Source organism: Manis javanica, chromosome 3 (assembly GCF_040802235.1).
Source record: "Manis javanica isolate MJ-LG chromosome 3, MJ_LKY, whole genome shotgun sequence".
In the NCBI taxonomy this organism is placed as follows: domain Eukaryota; kingdom Metazoa; phylum Chordata; class Mammalia; order Pholidota; family Manidae; genus Manis; species Manis javanica.
In genome coordinates, this window is record NC_133158.1 from 194,959,171 (window position 1) to 194,974,285 (window position 15,115).

Here is a 15,115-nt window from a genome sequence, read left to right on the forward strand (position 1 = left end):
CTTGAACTTCGGATGAAAGGCAGTTATTTGGGCAGGTGCTACTTTGTAAGTCTCTTCAATACCCACCTCCCATCACTTTTTTTGCAGCATTTTAATAAAAATGAGCCCTTGGATTTACCCAGTCATAAGTTTCCTTGGTTTACTGTTCGCATATGGCCATGGCAGTGGTGGCAGAAACCCTGAGCTTCTCAAATCTGCCTATAAAAACTTGCCCTTTATCCCCTCAGGTGGAAAGACTTGTAAAATCCATGACTGCATTTCCATAGGCGGTAGAAAATGCCAGGGTCCAGCGACAGAAATGTAGAATCTGCTTTCTTTCATCATTCCTACTGTTTTTATCTCATTCTCCCACTATTCACCAGGGCTGGTTCAGGACAGATTTCTGAGGATTCTGGTCCTTTCATCTTAACATTTCTTTTTCTAGAGAATTACACTTTCAACTACATGAGTTTTTACTTTAATTTACTTAACAGATAATATTTGTAGGAAAAGTTGCATAATAGTAACAACATTTATTTTAGAAAGGAAATAGGCTTTGAGTCAGACCTGAAACACAGGCCAAAATTTCTTGATGACGGTAATGGACACTGATTCACAATCAAGCCCAGCTCTCCAAAGCTTCAAACCACAAGCAAGAATGATTTATCTTATAAGTGAGGCACTACTAAATTCTCTCCTTGAAAGACAAAGGCCTTCACAATCTTCGGGGGTATGGCTCCCCTCCCTCGCCCCGGCAATTCGCCTTCTTTTTCACTAAACTCAGGTAGTGACTCCGTACTCAAGACACACCCCTATTTCCTTTCATGGGGTGGGGGGCGCGGAGAGGAAGGGATGTATTATAACTCTCAACTTTACAATGCTATGCAGTTCACAAAGCCCTTGCACTTCCATCAACTCCCCTGAACTCCGCGAGTGCCACGTGAGAGAGGCATTCAATGATTCATCAAACTTTTGCCCGGCCCAACCACACGTTATCAGGCGCTGGGGCTCGCCACACACCAGGGAAGGGTGGGACGCTCGCTCCCGGGAGCAGGTGCAGAGGATCAAGCTGCAGGACAATTTCACGTTCAGTCCAGCTTTCCGAAGGCCCGTTTAGGGTCAAATGCCTCACCTTCGGGTGGTGCGCGCCCGAGCACGGCCGCGCGGCCTGGGCCTCCTCCTTGCTCTCAAAGGAGCAGTCGCCACCTGCTCAGAAGGAAACCGCTACCGAGCAAGCTCTCTCCGCCGCCCTCGGGTCGGGGGTAAGATCAGGCGGCAGCCTAGGCTCCAGTCGGCTCCTCCCCTTCCTCTCTTCAGTTCTGACGCGGCCGTAGAGGCGGCGGCAGCGGCGGCGAGTCCCGCGGCCCGAGGCGCACCCACCCGCTTGCTGAGCCCCGACTTCCTCTTCCCTTCGAGCGTCATCAGAGCGCGACTGAGTCGCCCAGGGCGGGGTGGTTAGAAAGGGGAAAAAGGCCAGCAGAGGAAGCCTCCGAGCGGAAAGAAAAGGGAGGGGGGGAGGAGAGCGGTTGCTAGGTGATGCGTCATCGGGCTGCGCCGCTTTCCTCCCGCCCCTCTCTCGGAGTGAGGCGAGAGCCCCGCACTGAGCGAGCGAGACAGCGAGCTGAGCTCCGCGCGCTATCGCCGCCGCCGCCGAGAGCGTGAGAGCGAAGGAGCATCCAAGAGACCCAGCCCCCGTGCACTGGCCGCCGCCGAGACCTCCGTCCTACCCTGGGCCAGCGGGAAGACGGGACCACCCCTCCTTTCCCCCCCTCACCTTCCCGGCCGGCAGCGGCGGCTGCACACACCGGAGCCAGAGCGCGAGCCCAAGCCGGGGCGGCTGGGGGCAGGGAGGCGGCCACCTCCGGCCGGGACTGGTCAGCCGCTCCGCGGTGAGAGGACGCTTAGGACGGGCCGCAGCTTGTGTCTCGTTCCGGGGCGCGGGGCAAGGGGCCCCCAGCTGCAGGGAGGGGGTCTCAGCCGCAGCCACACATGCGGGAGCCGGGAGCGGGGGCGGCGCCGAGCGGAGCCGGCCGGGTCCCCGACCTTGCCGTTGCTTCGGCCGCCCTCCCGAGGCCGTAGCATCCTGCCCCGGAGTGTATGAACCGGGGCCCCAAGCTCAACAACTATCCCCCGGCCGGGGGGGCGGGGACCCCGATGTGAGGCGGCAGACCGGGCGGCGGGGAGAGCAGGACCGGCGCCGCCGTTCTTTCCTTACCTTCCCCTCCCCTCACCCCCTCGGGGGTCTCCTCCCTCGGCCAGTCGCCGGCCCCCCGGCTCCTCGGCAGGACTCCGGGAGGAGTTCTTAGAGCCCCCTCCCCCGCCCCAGCCCCGAGGGCGGCGGGGCCGGGGGGGACCCGGGGGGCCGGCTGCAGCCTCCGCCCACAGAAAACTTTGTAAGACCAAAACCCGAAGGCTCCCAAACGTGACTGTCCCGAGAGAAGTGGCCCAGGACGGGCAGAAGACAGCCTGAAGAGACCCAGGAAGAGGAAAAGAGGAGGTAAGCGGGGCCGCCGCCGCCTCCTCTGCTCCGGCAGCGCGGAAGGGACCCGGGTGGCCGCCTGGTTGAGCTGCACGAGCACGGCGTCTTCCTCAGTACCGCGCCGGAGCCTTCCGCAGCGGCCGCCTCAGCCTGAAGGAGGAAGGGAACCAACCCACTTTCTCTGCGCCACGATTCTTCTCTAAAGTGTGAGTGGCTCTGGGAAAGGGAATTGGGGGGTAGGAAGTGGGAGGATGCCCGTGCGTCCTCCTGGAGTTTTGCTGATGCCTTACAGGAGTGTTAGGAGTGCACAGTATATAAGATCAGAGGGTGTATCTTTATTTCACAGCAGGGAGGAGGTAGTGCTTTGAGCTCTTTTGATGGGTCGTACGCAAGCTTACAGGTTTCTCTTGGAGGAGTTCTTTCTCCAGAGTGGACACTTGCACCTTTCTGGCCAGTAATTGTCAAAAGGAAATTGGGGAAGCCTGAGCATATGTGCACCCAAAGAACATCTGTATAATAAACCTTTTCCTCTTACACCGGTTGTGAAGCAGCTCCGTAGTTTTTGTTTCTGGGTAACTCTAACTTGGGCTCCCAAGTGGGAACCTCTTACCCTACGAACCCCTGAAAGTAAAATTCCTTTCTTTTTTTTTTGCAGTCTTGTTTGGGAGATTTTCATTGCATTCAGTACTTACTGGTACGTGAGTTTTTTACCTTTTCATTTCCTGGGTCCAATTCAAGTGTGTCAGGAGGACACTGTAACAGATTTAATTACTCAGGAAATTCTGAGTTCTTATGAATCAACTTAGAGGAGAGCATTTAGTACTTTAACCCGTTTATAAAAGTTTTTAAATGTTTTTCCTTACCTAAATGCTTTTTTTTTTCTTTCCTTTTTTGAATAGCATATGTCCTCTTGCTAGCACTCTTTATTTGGCAGAATAACTTGAGGGTTTGCTTCTTTGGATTATCTTTACTTCTCTATCAAATAAGGAGAAGTTTTTGATATTTAATTCTTCGAAGAATGATATTTTTTCTTTCCATTATTTTAAATATGAAGCCTGTAAAAGCTTTCTTTTGTATTTGGGTATCCTTTCAGAGTGCCAAATTAAGTTGCAGGAAAGTATTTAACATTTCATATATTTAGACAGACCTTAAAGTGTTGACATAAGGTAGAATTTTATTTAACAGGATGTAGGCAGTATCATCCTGAGAATTATGGTCTCTCCAGACAACTGTGTGTGTTCACTTTCTCTGAAGCCACTGCTAAAAGAAGCTTTGTGGTATTGAATGTAAGCTAGGGGTTAACTACGTTAACTTCTTCATTCAGGATCTTGACTAATTTCATTCAAAACTTTCTCAGGCAATGTTTTCATTCTGTACTTTCTCACTTTTGAAGTAATGAGTCCTACAAGTTTCTTATCTCCTGAACTATGTAACCATTTATTTATCCCAAGCCTGTCTCTTTAAAGTAGCCAGGGTTTGTGTTTTGAGATATGCTAGAACAAGCTGGAGTTATCTTTTCCTGGTTTTATAGATTTTGATTGTTTTATCATCTTTCCTGACTCTTGTCTGTATTAGAATAATTTCTTCAGTCCCTTTGATAACTGTGCCTTCTGGTACTTCCCCAGCTGTTTTGTTTTTCTTTGTATGCCTTGTTATGCTATTGTAAGGAACCTTAAATTCTATCTATTTTAAATGGGTACTGACATGAAAATATAGAGTAGTGGATATAATGTTAGACATGGAGTCAAAAATAAGTGTGTCTCGATAGTCATGTATATCCCATGTTTCACAAGATTGGAGGAAGAGAATTCTACTTTTGCATAGGTTGTTTTTGGGGGAGGAGGAGAAGATAAGCCAACGTACAATGGCTTGAGTATACATTGTACTCCATCAGAGTTGCTTACTAACTTTTAAGACTTACTTTTTATTGCATTGACTATGGATAGGTTAAAAATATTGGTAATGTTTTATTGCATATTTGAGTAATAAAGAAACAATAAAATATTTGGGTTCCCTGCCTTTGAGATACTTTTACTTAAGGGTAGCAGAAGCAATTGAACAGAAATTACACAAAATTGTAGGAAAGAGAGAATGGTTTGACAGCTATATGTCAGATACTGTGTTTAGTACCTTATAGATGTAATGTATTTGTACATTCTTCATTATGGAGATCTTGGTGTTGGACAATACAGAATTAATTGGATTGTCTGAGCCAAATCTGGGAAGGTCTCTTTTAGGAAGAAAAGAGCAAGTGTGTATAAAATGTTTAAGACTTTTGGAATTGGAGGATGTGAGGGACCTATGTAATTAGAAGTTACCTTGATAGGACTATAGAGGGAGGTTGTTGAGAAGTTTTAGGGTCAGTTTATGTTTGTATCGCTACATGTTTAAGGGTCAGTTTATGTTTGTATCGCTACATGTTTACAACCCAAAGAAGCAATTGAGAACAACATTCCTGAGAGGTTAGTTGATTGAGGAGAAATTGTATTTTAGACTAAGAGGTGTTATACCTGGATTAGGATTTTGCTTTTCTAGGGAACCAACCTTTTTTACGCTATGGTCATTGAAGAGCTATACAGATGGAGGAGTGAAAAAGAAGATGCTTCCAGTATTTTATTGTGGTATTGTGGTTTCTTACAAAAACCAATTCAGAAATGTGGCTTTGGACTTTGTTTTCGACATTACATTTTAGGGTAAAAGTTGGAAACTGATGAAGTCTCAAGATAGTTAAAAAGTGAAACTAATGAGTGAAGTGCTGAAAATGTATAGAGTTGGGAGTCATTTTCAGAGTACTAAGGTTTCTCCAGAGTGTTGTTGGAGAGCAAATTGCTGAAAAATGGGTATTTTTACTTGGAGGAAGGAAAATCTGTTGAAGTTAGTAAAGGTAGAGTAAGAACAGAGAATGGGTGAGACTCTCCCTAAAATAGATGTTTTAAAAGTGAGTAAGAATTGAAGTTGAAAAGGACTTGAAACATGGCCACCAGTCAGTCATAGAGCATATGATTCTTCATTTTGGAAACAACTAACAAACTTTTTGTAGAGGATATATGTCCCTAAGTTCAGAAGAATATATAGGGTTTCACTGTTAAGGGACTTGTACATAAAAGAATAGATTTGTTTCACCCAGTTCATGTTTTAAAAGTGTGCTCTGCATTATTATCCTACGTTTGGTCGTTTAACATGATGAGGTGAGGCTAAAAATAGCTGGCAGAGAAGGCTGCTTCCCCTGCTTGCAGTTGGTGTGTGTCTTTGTGTCTCATACAATGGAGGGGATATCCCTGTGTTGGCACAGCAGTGCTGAAAATGCCCTTAAAAAAAAAAAAACAAAAAACTTTTTAATTAAAAAACAAAAAATTCCCCCAAAACAACTTGGCACTTCAAAAAATTCAGAAATCTCTGAAGCATGAGACACTGGAAGACTGGTTTTTGTTTTGTTTTGTGTTGTTTGGGGTGAAACCTGCAGCGTTTTGTGTTAACTCTAACAAGGATTAAGAGTTGTGAGGTAGACAGTATATAAATCCATACTTTTTTATGTTCCTTGATTTGAATCCTCTGTTTTCCTAGTAGCTTTTCTGGCCTCTTAAGAGTGAAAATTCAAATGGCAGAACGCTCTGGGGAAGACATATTTAAACAGGGAAGTAGATCCAAGGTGATTTTAGAATGAAGCTACAGGAATGTATCCCATATGGGTGCCTTCTCTCTTGTCTCTTTTTTTAAAGGTATTATTGATATACACTCTTACGAAGGTTTCACATGAAAAAACAATATAGTTACTACATTAACCCATATTATCAAGACCCCCCCATACCCCATTGAAGTCACTGTCCATCAGAGAGTAATAAGATGCCACAGATTCACTATTTGCCTTCTCTGTGCTACACTGTCATCCCCGTGACCCTTCACACCAAGTGTACTAAACATAATACTCCTCAATCCCCTTCTCCCTCCCTACCCACCCATCCTCCCACATCCCTCCCCTTTGGTAGGGTGCCTTCTCTTTTTACCTTCTATTTTCAACAACATTTTTTATGCAAGTAAAACCATGTTTAGATGAACTTAAAGGGCTGTCTTTCCAGGTTAATGTGATTACTAGTAAAAATAGCGGCAAAGGGGGACTCTGGCCCTAGGGAGTGATAAGCTCATGTGCTTTGCCTTGAACAACTTTGGGATTGATAGGGATGATTAAAGGGTCTTGAAAGGTGTGCATTTGTATTTGTGTGTTTTAGCACTAGATGACCCCAAAGCCATATCTAGGCTAGTAGCAGCCCAATTCTTGTACTTCAGAGTTGGTTCTTGGAGAAGTCTTGTGTTGCCTCTGACAGGTTATGTAGAAGAGGGGTTGGCAAACTTTTTTTTGGGTAAAGGGCCAGCTAATAAATATTTTAGATTTTGTGCTCCACATGGTCTCTGTCGCAGTGATTCAATTCTGCTCTTGTAGTATGCAAGCATCCATAATATGTAAGCAAATGATTGTGACTGTGTTCTAAAAAACCTTATACATAAAAGCTGAAGGTAGTTTGAGTTTGTTGGCTGGTAGTTTATGGACCCCTGGTATAGACAGCTGGCAAGTCCACCAACATACAGTGTGAACTTCCTTCCACTACAAAGCTGAGACTGGCTACGTTTGGTGGTCTCTGTTTTCTAAAAGATGTGTTAAATCTTTTTTGGGGGCTGTCTTAAAGTGATTATGCATAAAGCATAGAGTCTACTGTTGAGGATGTTTACCTCTACAGTGGTGAAAATTAAACTAAGGAACAGGGACAATGTCATTTATAAAGGAATGCGACCAAAAATTAGAGACTACTTACATTTCTTATTCAAAGATAAGTTTTAGTGATGGACATAGTGATATATGGGCTGTATATCATGGTCAAAAATATCTTTAAATAAACTTATGGGTATAACTTTGAAAGGTTCTGAAAATAAATTGTAAAACATTAACTGTAGATGTAAAATTAGAAGTGTTTACAGTTGGTTTGAATCAGATGAAAATATTAGTCAAATTGTAAGAACATAAAGATTTGATACTTTGTCTCTTAAAGTCTTAGTCTTTTGCATTGACCAATTCAGTGTATAGAATTATTCGTGCCCCAAGTTTTGTTTTAAGTTGAAGTGTTATATCTTAACAAATAACTTAAATCATTTAATGTACTTTAAAATGCTTGCTGTATTCTTAATGATAAGTGGAACATGGATTAAGTTATTTTTTAGTTGAATCTATCCCAGATGAGTTGTTTAGAAAGGATAATTCACTATTTGCAATTTTACATTATTTCAGATATATATAGCTAATATCAAAACATTTGTTTCATATGCAAACAAATATCTGCATTAGATGATGGTATGTTTTTATTCTGGTTTCACAAATCTTATTTATCTCAGGATTCCTCTATTTATGGCAAGATAGGGGGTTACTTTTGCAATAGTGATAATTTTTTAGTTAGTTTCAAACCAGCTTTTACTTTAATAGTATTTCTGTACATATAATTGGTACTTCAATTTCCCACCCCCCCCTTTTTTTAAAGACTAGATAATCTGATAATTTTAGTATGGCTATTAAAAGGTCCTTGTAAAGTTGCTTTCCTGTTCATCAGGAGAAGATTCTTTCCTTGTTTTTTTAGTCTTCTGTTTAATTTTTGCCTTTTCAAGAAATTTTATCATTGTCTCAAGTTTAAGTATATGTGGTGATTTAAAAGACACAAGTTGTTCATCTGTATCTACAAATATTCTAAATAGAAATATCTGTATTCGTGACACTTTGAATGGACCAGGGAAAAGAGTGATGTATTATTATTTTTTTAGCATAGCTGAGTTGTCATTACAAACAGATGAATAAAATTCCTTTCAAATGAACTCTGGCTGTTAAACCCTTCTACTTGAAGATTTTCCCCCTAAGTATAAAACTAGTTTGTCTTAATGCCTTAATGTACTTTAAGATTTTTGCTATTTTCTCATGATACTTCATTGATAGTTTCTCATGATACCTTTCACAGTATGTTTAGTGTATTTTTTAGAGGTATATGACATATCCTAAACACGATAAGATCAATATTTTGTAATAATTATACTTTCATACCCAATTATATTTAAATTTTCTTCCTAATCCACCTTCAGAATTGTGAACTATTTGAGGGAACTCTGTACTTGATCTGGATATTGAACCACAGAACTAATGTATAACAATTTTTCTAAAATGTTCCTTTATAATTTTTGATTAACAGCTCATTTGTCAAACTATGTAAGCTTATACAAGAAAGTATGGGAGCCTTTATTTGTGTTACATTATCTTGTGGTGCAGGTAGTTGAAAAATAATAAACAAAAATGTACAACATACCTTACTTCTTGAGTATCTTATCTTTTGCTCTTTATCACCTAAGGGATAGCTGGTGGCTCAGTCAGATATTGTGGAGTTTCTGTTGCTATGCTGTGTCACCTCTGCCCTTTCTTTCTCACTGTAAGATAGCTGTTGGAAATCTGGGTGGCTTTAGGAAGGAGGTAGCAGACACTGTGCATGTGTGTGTGTGTGTGTGTGTTAGTGTACGTGTATTGTGCTAGGTGCTTCTTTTTTCATGAGTGCTCTGGAATTTAGGAAATACTAAAGATATAGTGCAAAATGTTTTTCATGTCACTTAGCCTTTCCTGTTAGATGATAATCATTGGATGAGAAACTTTTCCTTCTAGCTTTTTCATCCCCCAGCATCTTGAGTGAATCTATCAAGGTATGTTAGTGCCAAGTATGAAGTCTCAAGGCAAATAGCTGGTTTGTTTTTGGAAGAATGTAGAGTTGACCCTTGAATGACATGGGCTTGAACTGCATGGGTTCACTTATATATATGTGGATTTTTTTCAATAAATGTATTGGAAAATTCTTTGGAGATTTGACAATTTGAAAAATTTTCTTTTCTCCAGCTTTGTTGTAAGAATACAGTATATAATAATAGTGTAAATACATAATACATGTTAATCAGCTGTTTATATTATTGGTAATGCTTCAGGTCAACAATAGTCTGTATTAGTAGGTACGTTTTTGGGGAGTCAAAAATTGTACATGGAGTTTTCGACAGCACAGGGGTCAGCACCCCTGGCCCCCATGTTCATGGGTCAACTGTATATATTTTATCAGACTTTCAGGATGGATGTTTTCTGTGATAGTGTAAGGGGTAATAATAGACCTTTGCATGACATCCTCTAGGTCTGAGAAGGAGTTGTTTAGATTGCATGCATCAAAAAGAAGTCTTAAATAATTCGTTGATAATCTCTGAAAGTCACTGTGGTTTAAGTTGTCCATTTAGGTATACCAAGATTTAAATCAGTAGTCAAGTCTTTTAACTGTCCATCTCTTTTAACTCTTGGAAACAAAAAGCTTTAAGAAATACCACAAAAAATTTTAACAATTTTTATCTGTATCATTCATCTCAAATTAAGATCAAAGGAATTTTACTTAGGTGATTCTATTTTAACTAAACTAGTTTTCTCCTTTTTCTAAAGTGGGATGGAGGGATTGATATTCTCTGTCATGCTTAGTATTTCTTAAATACAAGATCAGTTTTCAGAATAAGTTTTTCTTCAAGGCATAATCAGTGTTCTATTGGCCAATATAAGAAATAAATGTTTCTTGATTGTTTTTGTATTTGGAAAGTATTTCTATTTTGAGTTCAATTTGGCAAAGCCTACATAGCCTGTTTATTTAATAGAACTGTGTATTTAAGATGAGAATATGAAAAAAATCCAAAGGCAGAAAGGAAAGATTGAGATATATTTCTTGGCAGTGATTATTTTGCCAGCTCTTGTCATCATTCTCTAACTTCTTTTGAGGCAAGTTTGCTTTATATTTTGGTGTTAATGCAGAAATTAGATTGCTTTATGTATTATTGTATCTCTGGTTAAGTGGTTGGTTAAATGAATAAAAAAATTTAGTATTTCAAATATTTTTCTTTGTTGGTAGTAATTGGAGTTAGCTTCTTTCTATTTCAGAGATTAAAAAAATAACTTTATGAATAGATGGGAGAAGAACATAGTCTCTAGTGAGTTTAATTTCTTCCTGCTTATTTGTTATGTATGTAATAGCAGCAGGTTATATAAATGAATATGTGGATCATCAGTTTTCTTTGTGGTCTCTTATTTGACTACTATGTGAATTAGGTAATAGAAACTTTGGAATGCTGCCCTAGTGACTGGGGAACCATTTTTCTCTTGAGTATTATTACACAGGAGAAATATTTTTCATTGGAGAAATATTAAAATTTTAATTTACTAGATTAGAAAATTTAGGGCAGGAAACACAAAATTTCAGAATTTTTGTAAAGGCTACTTAATTGGAAAGGAGAGATGGGATGTGCAGAGAAGGGGAGACAGCAAAAGAGAGAGGGAAGAAGCAGATTCTGGGGAGAGTGGCTCCGGAAGTTTTGAGGTCAGTCTTAGTCAGAGGTCACACCCTGTTATTTCTTTGGGTTGTGAATGTGAGGTGTTACCCCTTGTTATCTACCACCCTTTGAAATGTTGATTAGATTAGTTCCTAGCTTTTCAACATCTGGATTCTTTATACCATTGAAGTTTTAATCTGTATGGGATAATCAGTGTATCCTAGGCCCAGAAAATTTCCACAGTACCTGCTAGAAGAAGGGACAAAGTGTTTTTTGACTACATTAGACTTTGTTTTTTTGTTATGGCTTCTTGTCTTTTTTCTTCATTGGCTACATTTTCCGAGCTTTGCCTATGAAGGATGCTTGTAATTCTGTATATGGGACGTAGTAGAGAGGCAGGCTTTGGAGTTGATAGACACAGCTTCCAGCTCTGCTGCTTTGTGACCTTGGGCAAATTATTTATTCTGTGTATGTTTACTGTAAAACTGGGATGATAATATTACCTCTCTCAGGGTAGTTAAGAGGAGTAAGTGAGATAATGCATCACAGTGTGTGGCTCAGAGTTGGTGCTCAATAAGTGCTAGCTGCTCCAATAATTTACAATATTAAATTATTGTTATTTTTGTGAGGTTGCTGAGTTTTTGATGCTGAAGGCATTTGTGATCTTCTGAATATGTCACTGTTTTGAGTATTGCCTTTTTTAGCAGTAGGTATTTACTGAACACTTAACTGTGCCAGGCATTGATTTAAGTGAACAAAATATAAAAAGCCCTGCCTACTTGAAACTTACATTCTGATTGGGAAAACAAGATACACAAAGCACAGTAAATGACCTATCACTCATTTTATGAAATTTGGGATTTGAGTTGGTATGCCTAAGCCTCTGTAACTCACCCTATCAGTCTTCACCTTTAGATCTTTATTGTTTGTTCCTGTTGCTGTGCTTGAGAATGTTTGGTGGCAGAAGCATCCTAAAAGCATAGAACTAGTGTTACTGTCTCCAGTTACACAGCTCAGTCTTAGTTTTAAGGCAGCCTTCTACTCATCATTTTCTTGGATTACTACTTAAATTTGCTTCCACAAAACTTTCAGGCCCCAGAACTTCTGTTTCACATTGTTTATAGAAGTGTTGCTCCTTCCCTGCTTATCACTTTTTGCTCATGCATGTCATTTCTTATGAGAGGGGAATACTAGAAATCTCTTGTAAGAAGTATTCCCTAAATAATCTAGCTGTATACTTTACATTTACATCTTTTGCATTTCCTACCTTCTGTGTGTTCTGAGATAATTTAACTTGCTTATTCTATCCTCTATCTTTAAAAAAATTTTTTTCTTGCCTTTCCAAGTAAATTGTAAGCCTTCTTAGGTCAGGGACCACTTTTCTATTCTTACCTTAGCTTCCTCACTAGAAAAAAAGATAATACCTACTTCACAGGGATGCTATGAAATTTCAGAGAGATAATGTATGAAAAAGGTCCTGAGCCAAGTCCTTAATAAATGGTAGTTTCGTTTCTTTGAACTGCTTTCATTCCTAAAGTTGCTACTGGGCCTATAGTTGGTGCTTAAAATGTCCTTGTTAATTTATCCTGAATCAAGGTTGGGAGTTTTTTAATTTAACTTCCGCTTGTGTGGATAATTTTAGTTTTTACTTCCAGATCAGACTCAAAATATTATTTTTTTAGTATCAGATGATAAAGGCTGAGGCATTAATAAGAGACAGAATAACAGTGATTAGGAGCAGGGACTCAAGCCTGTCGTGTGGGTCCAGGTACGCTTTTTGTTTGCATTCTTTTGTGTGTGCACTTATTGGTTGTGTGTCTTTTGGCAAGATGTTTACCTCCCTTTGCTTCAGTCTCTTTATTTTTAAGATGGAGAAAATACTAACTACCTCATGGATACTGTGTTGTTAGATTAAATGAGATAATGCATGAGAAGCACATAACATGCCTGGCACATAAGAGTGGGCTTAAGGAACATTTGGCAATATCTGGATATATTTTTGATGGTCACAACTTATGGGAAGTATGTGTGTATGGGTGCTACTAGTATTGAGGTGACAGAGGCCAGGTGTAAATGATGTACAGGACAACTCCCACCACAAAGGATTATCTGGTCCAAAATGTCAGTAGTGTCAAAACTGGGAAACCCTATATATTCTGTTTCTCATTTGGATATTTTCTTTGTGGAATCTACTTTGCCAGTTAGATTCTGTATAAATACTAATTATTGATAAAGGTAAGTCACGGACTTGGCTAGGCCTCATTTAACGTTCATTTTAAAAAGACAGACATAAGGAAAATTAATAGATTTCACTTTTTTTTAATTTTAAAGCTTGTAGGGAGTACCAAAAGCAAACTAGGAAAGGTTACCAGTTAGAGTTTACTAATTTGATTTTTTTAAAATGGTGAACTATTCACATAAATAGTATATCCAGAAGAGGAGGCTTATAGGATGTGAGTACCATAATACATAAATATTCATGAAGTCAAATATACACTGATGGAAAAAGCGAGTATTGGGGTTAATGGAATTGTCTTTTAGGATAAACCTTGTGTCATGTATCTTAGTTTCCTCTCCTTTATGTTTAATTACTCACCAAGAAGAGAACTCTTTAACAAAAGACCTCTTCCTTCTATCTATCTCTTTTTCTCACTCTTTAAAATTGAACCCTTACTATTTCCTATTCATTTCAGAAGCTTCTAAATTGGTTTCTTTGCTATGGTCCTTTATGTTCCTACCTGAATTGATACGTTCTTTAAGGGAGAGCCTTTCTAGTCCAGATTAAATCAAACCTCCCTGTACTGTCTCTTTAGTTCTGAGAGAGAATTAAGTGCTAATGCTCTAAGGATGGAATTGGAATGAACTAACGTTTCTTCTTTGTATAGTATTAGCTGTGTACCATCTTTGGGAGAATTGGGAAAAGTCAATCACATCATTTTCTTTATTAGGTAGTTCAGATGACTTCTTTCACTTGTATCTAAGCATCTAAACACTGTGCATCCATAAGCATGTACAATATATTTACATTTCTCTGTATGTGTGTGTGTACATGAATATACTTTCAATTGTATTTGCCTCTGCACTTTCCCTCTGTATGGAGTATTCTTTTTCTTTCATCTGTGAAACATTTATCTCTTAAGACCATCCTTAATATCATTCCCTCTAGGAAGCCTGTTCTGATTAATGTTAGTAGAATTTAGTTGTTTTTCCTTCTGTACTCACAGTAGTTGTGTGGCTTTTATAGCACTTAACTTAGTTATTTGTATTTTTCTCTTTTACTAGTCTGTCAGTTCTTTAAGGGCAAGGGTTATGTCTTATTCTTTTCAGTTAGTATCTCTTCCCTCCAAGTGCCTAACATTTCCTGTAACATATTAGGCATATAGTTTATTAACAAATGAATGGAAGAGAAAAAACTGGAAAGATGTTTTAGAGAACTGTACAAGAAGAGGACATTATTTTGTCACTTTTACTTCCCAGTGCCTAGTGTAGTGCCTGTCCACAGATGTTCACAAACATTTATTGATTGATTTAGAAGTCAATTCCATACTTGATTGAGATTTCATGTGAACATTTTTTTTCTTTGCATTTCTAGAAAGCATATCGGAGAATTGAGACAGCCTAGATATTTGGAACATCTCATACATTAAGGTGACCTTCAGTTTCTTGACTCAGTAATGAGACTTTTGATCCAGCAAGTACTTCTTGAAAGATGTGTTTGGTTGATTTCTTTTTCACCTGTGGGCCAATTCTAGTTTTGAGCTTCTTGGGAAGGAGAATATGTAGTATCATCTTACATCATGGATGAGCTTTCATGAAGTAAAAGTGTTAAATCAGGCATCTGGTTCCCTGTACATTGGGACCCCACAGAGTGAATATGTATTTACTCTCAAGTATGGATAATAGTTAAGGCTATTGAAGCATGGGAGAGAAAGGGCAATTGGAAATGAGGAAGTTGCCTACTAGGTCTCTTTTTCTTTTGATGATGATTGATTTTTACCTCAAAGTGTCCCCAGGGAGAGGGGTGTAAATCCAGCAGATAAGAATTCATTATTTGATAAATTAATAATTTGATAGTCATTATTTTGATCATCATTACCACTTACTGAATGTTTGTGTCAGGCACTATGTTAAGGATTTTTACATGCATTATTTATTTATCATAGCAGTCCCTATGAAATAGGTACTGATAACCCTGCTTCATGCAGAAGAAACAGATTCAAAGAATTTTCCAAGATCATATACAGCTAGGTATTTGAACTCTCAGAATTGGGACTGAAGTCCAAATCCATCTGA

General features: G+C 39.5%; 1 protein-coding gene across 11 annotated transcripts in view; it reads left to right on the forward strand.

The window, feature by feature from the left end:
- Positions 1-1,559: 1,559 nt before the first annotated feature.
- Positions 1,560-15,115, forward strand: part of FBXW7 (F-box and WD repeat domain containing 7) — a 223,707-nt gene continuing 210,151 nt past the window's right edge. For 7 of the 11 annotated variants that reach the window (XM_073232575.1, XM_073232573.1, XM_036998631.2 and 4 more), the window contains exon 1: positions 1,560-2,664. The gene's annotated coding sequence lies outside the window, so the exon portion shown is untranslated. Of the gene's footprint in view, positions 2,665-3,113; positions 3,153-15,115 lie in introns of all 11 variants that reach the window. The other 4 variants (XM_073232572.1, XM_073232574.1, XM_073232571.1 and 1 more) reach the window with 1 other exon arrangement.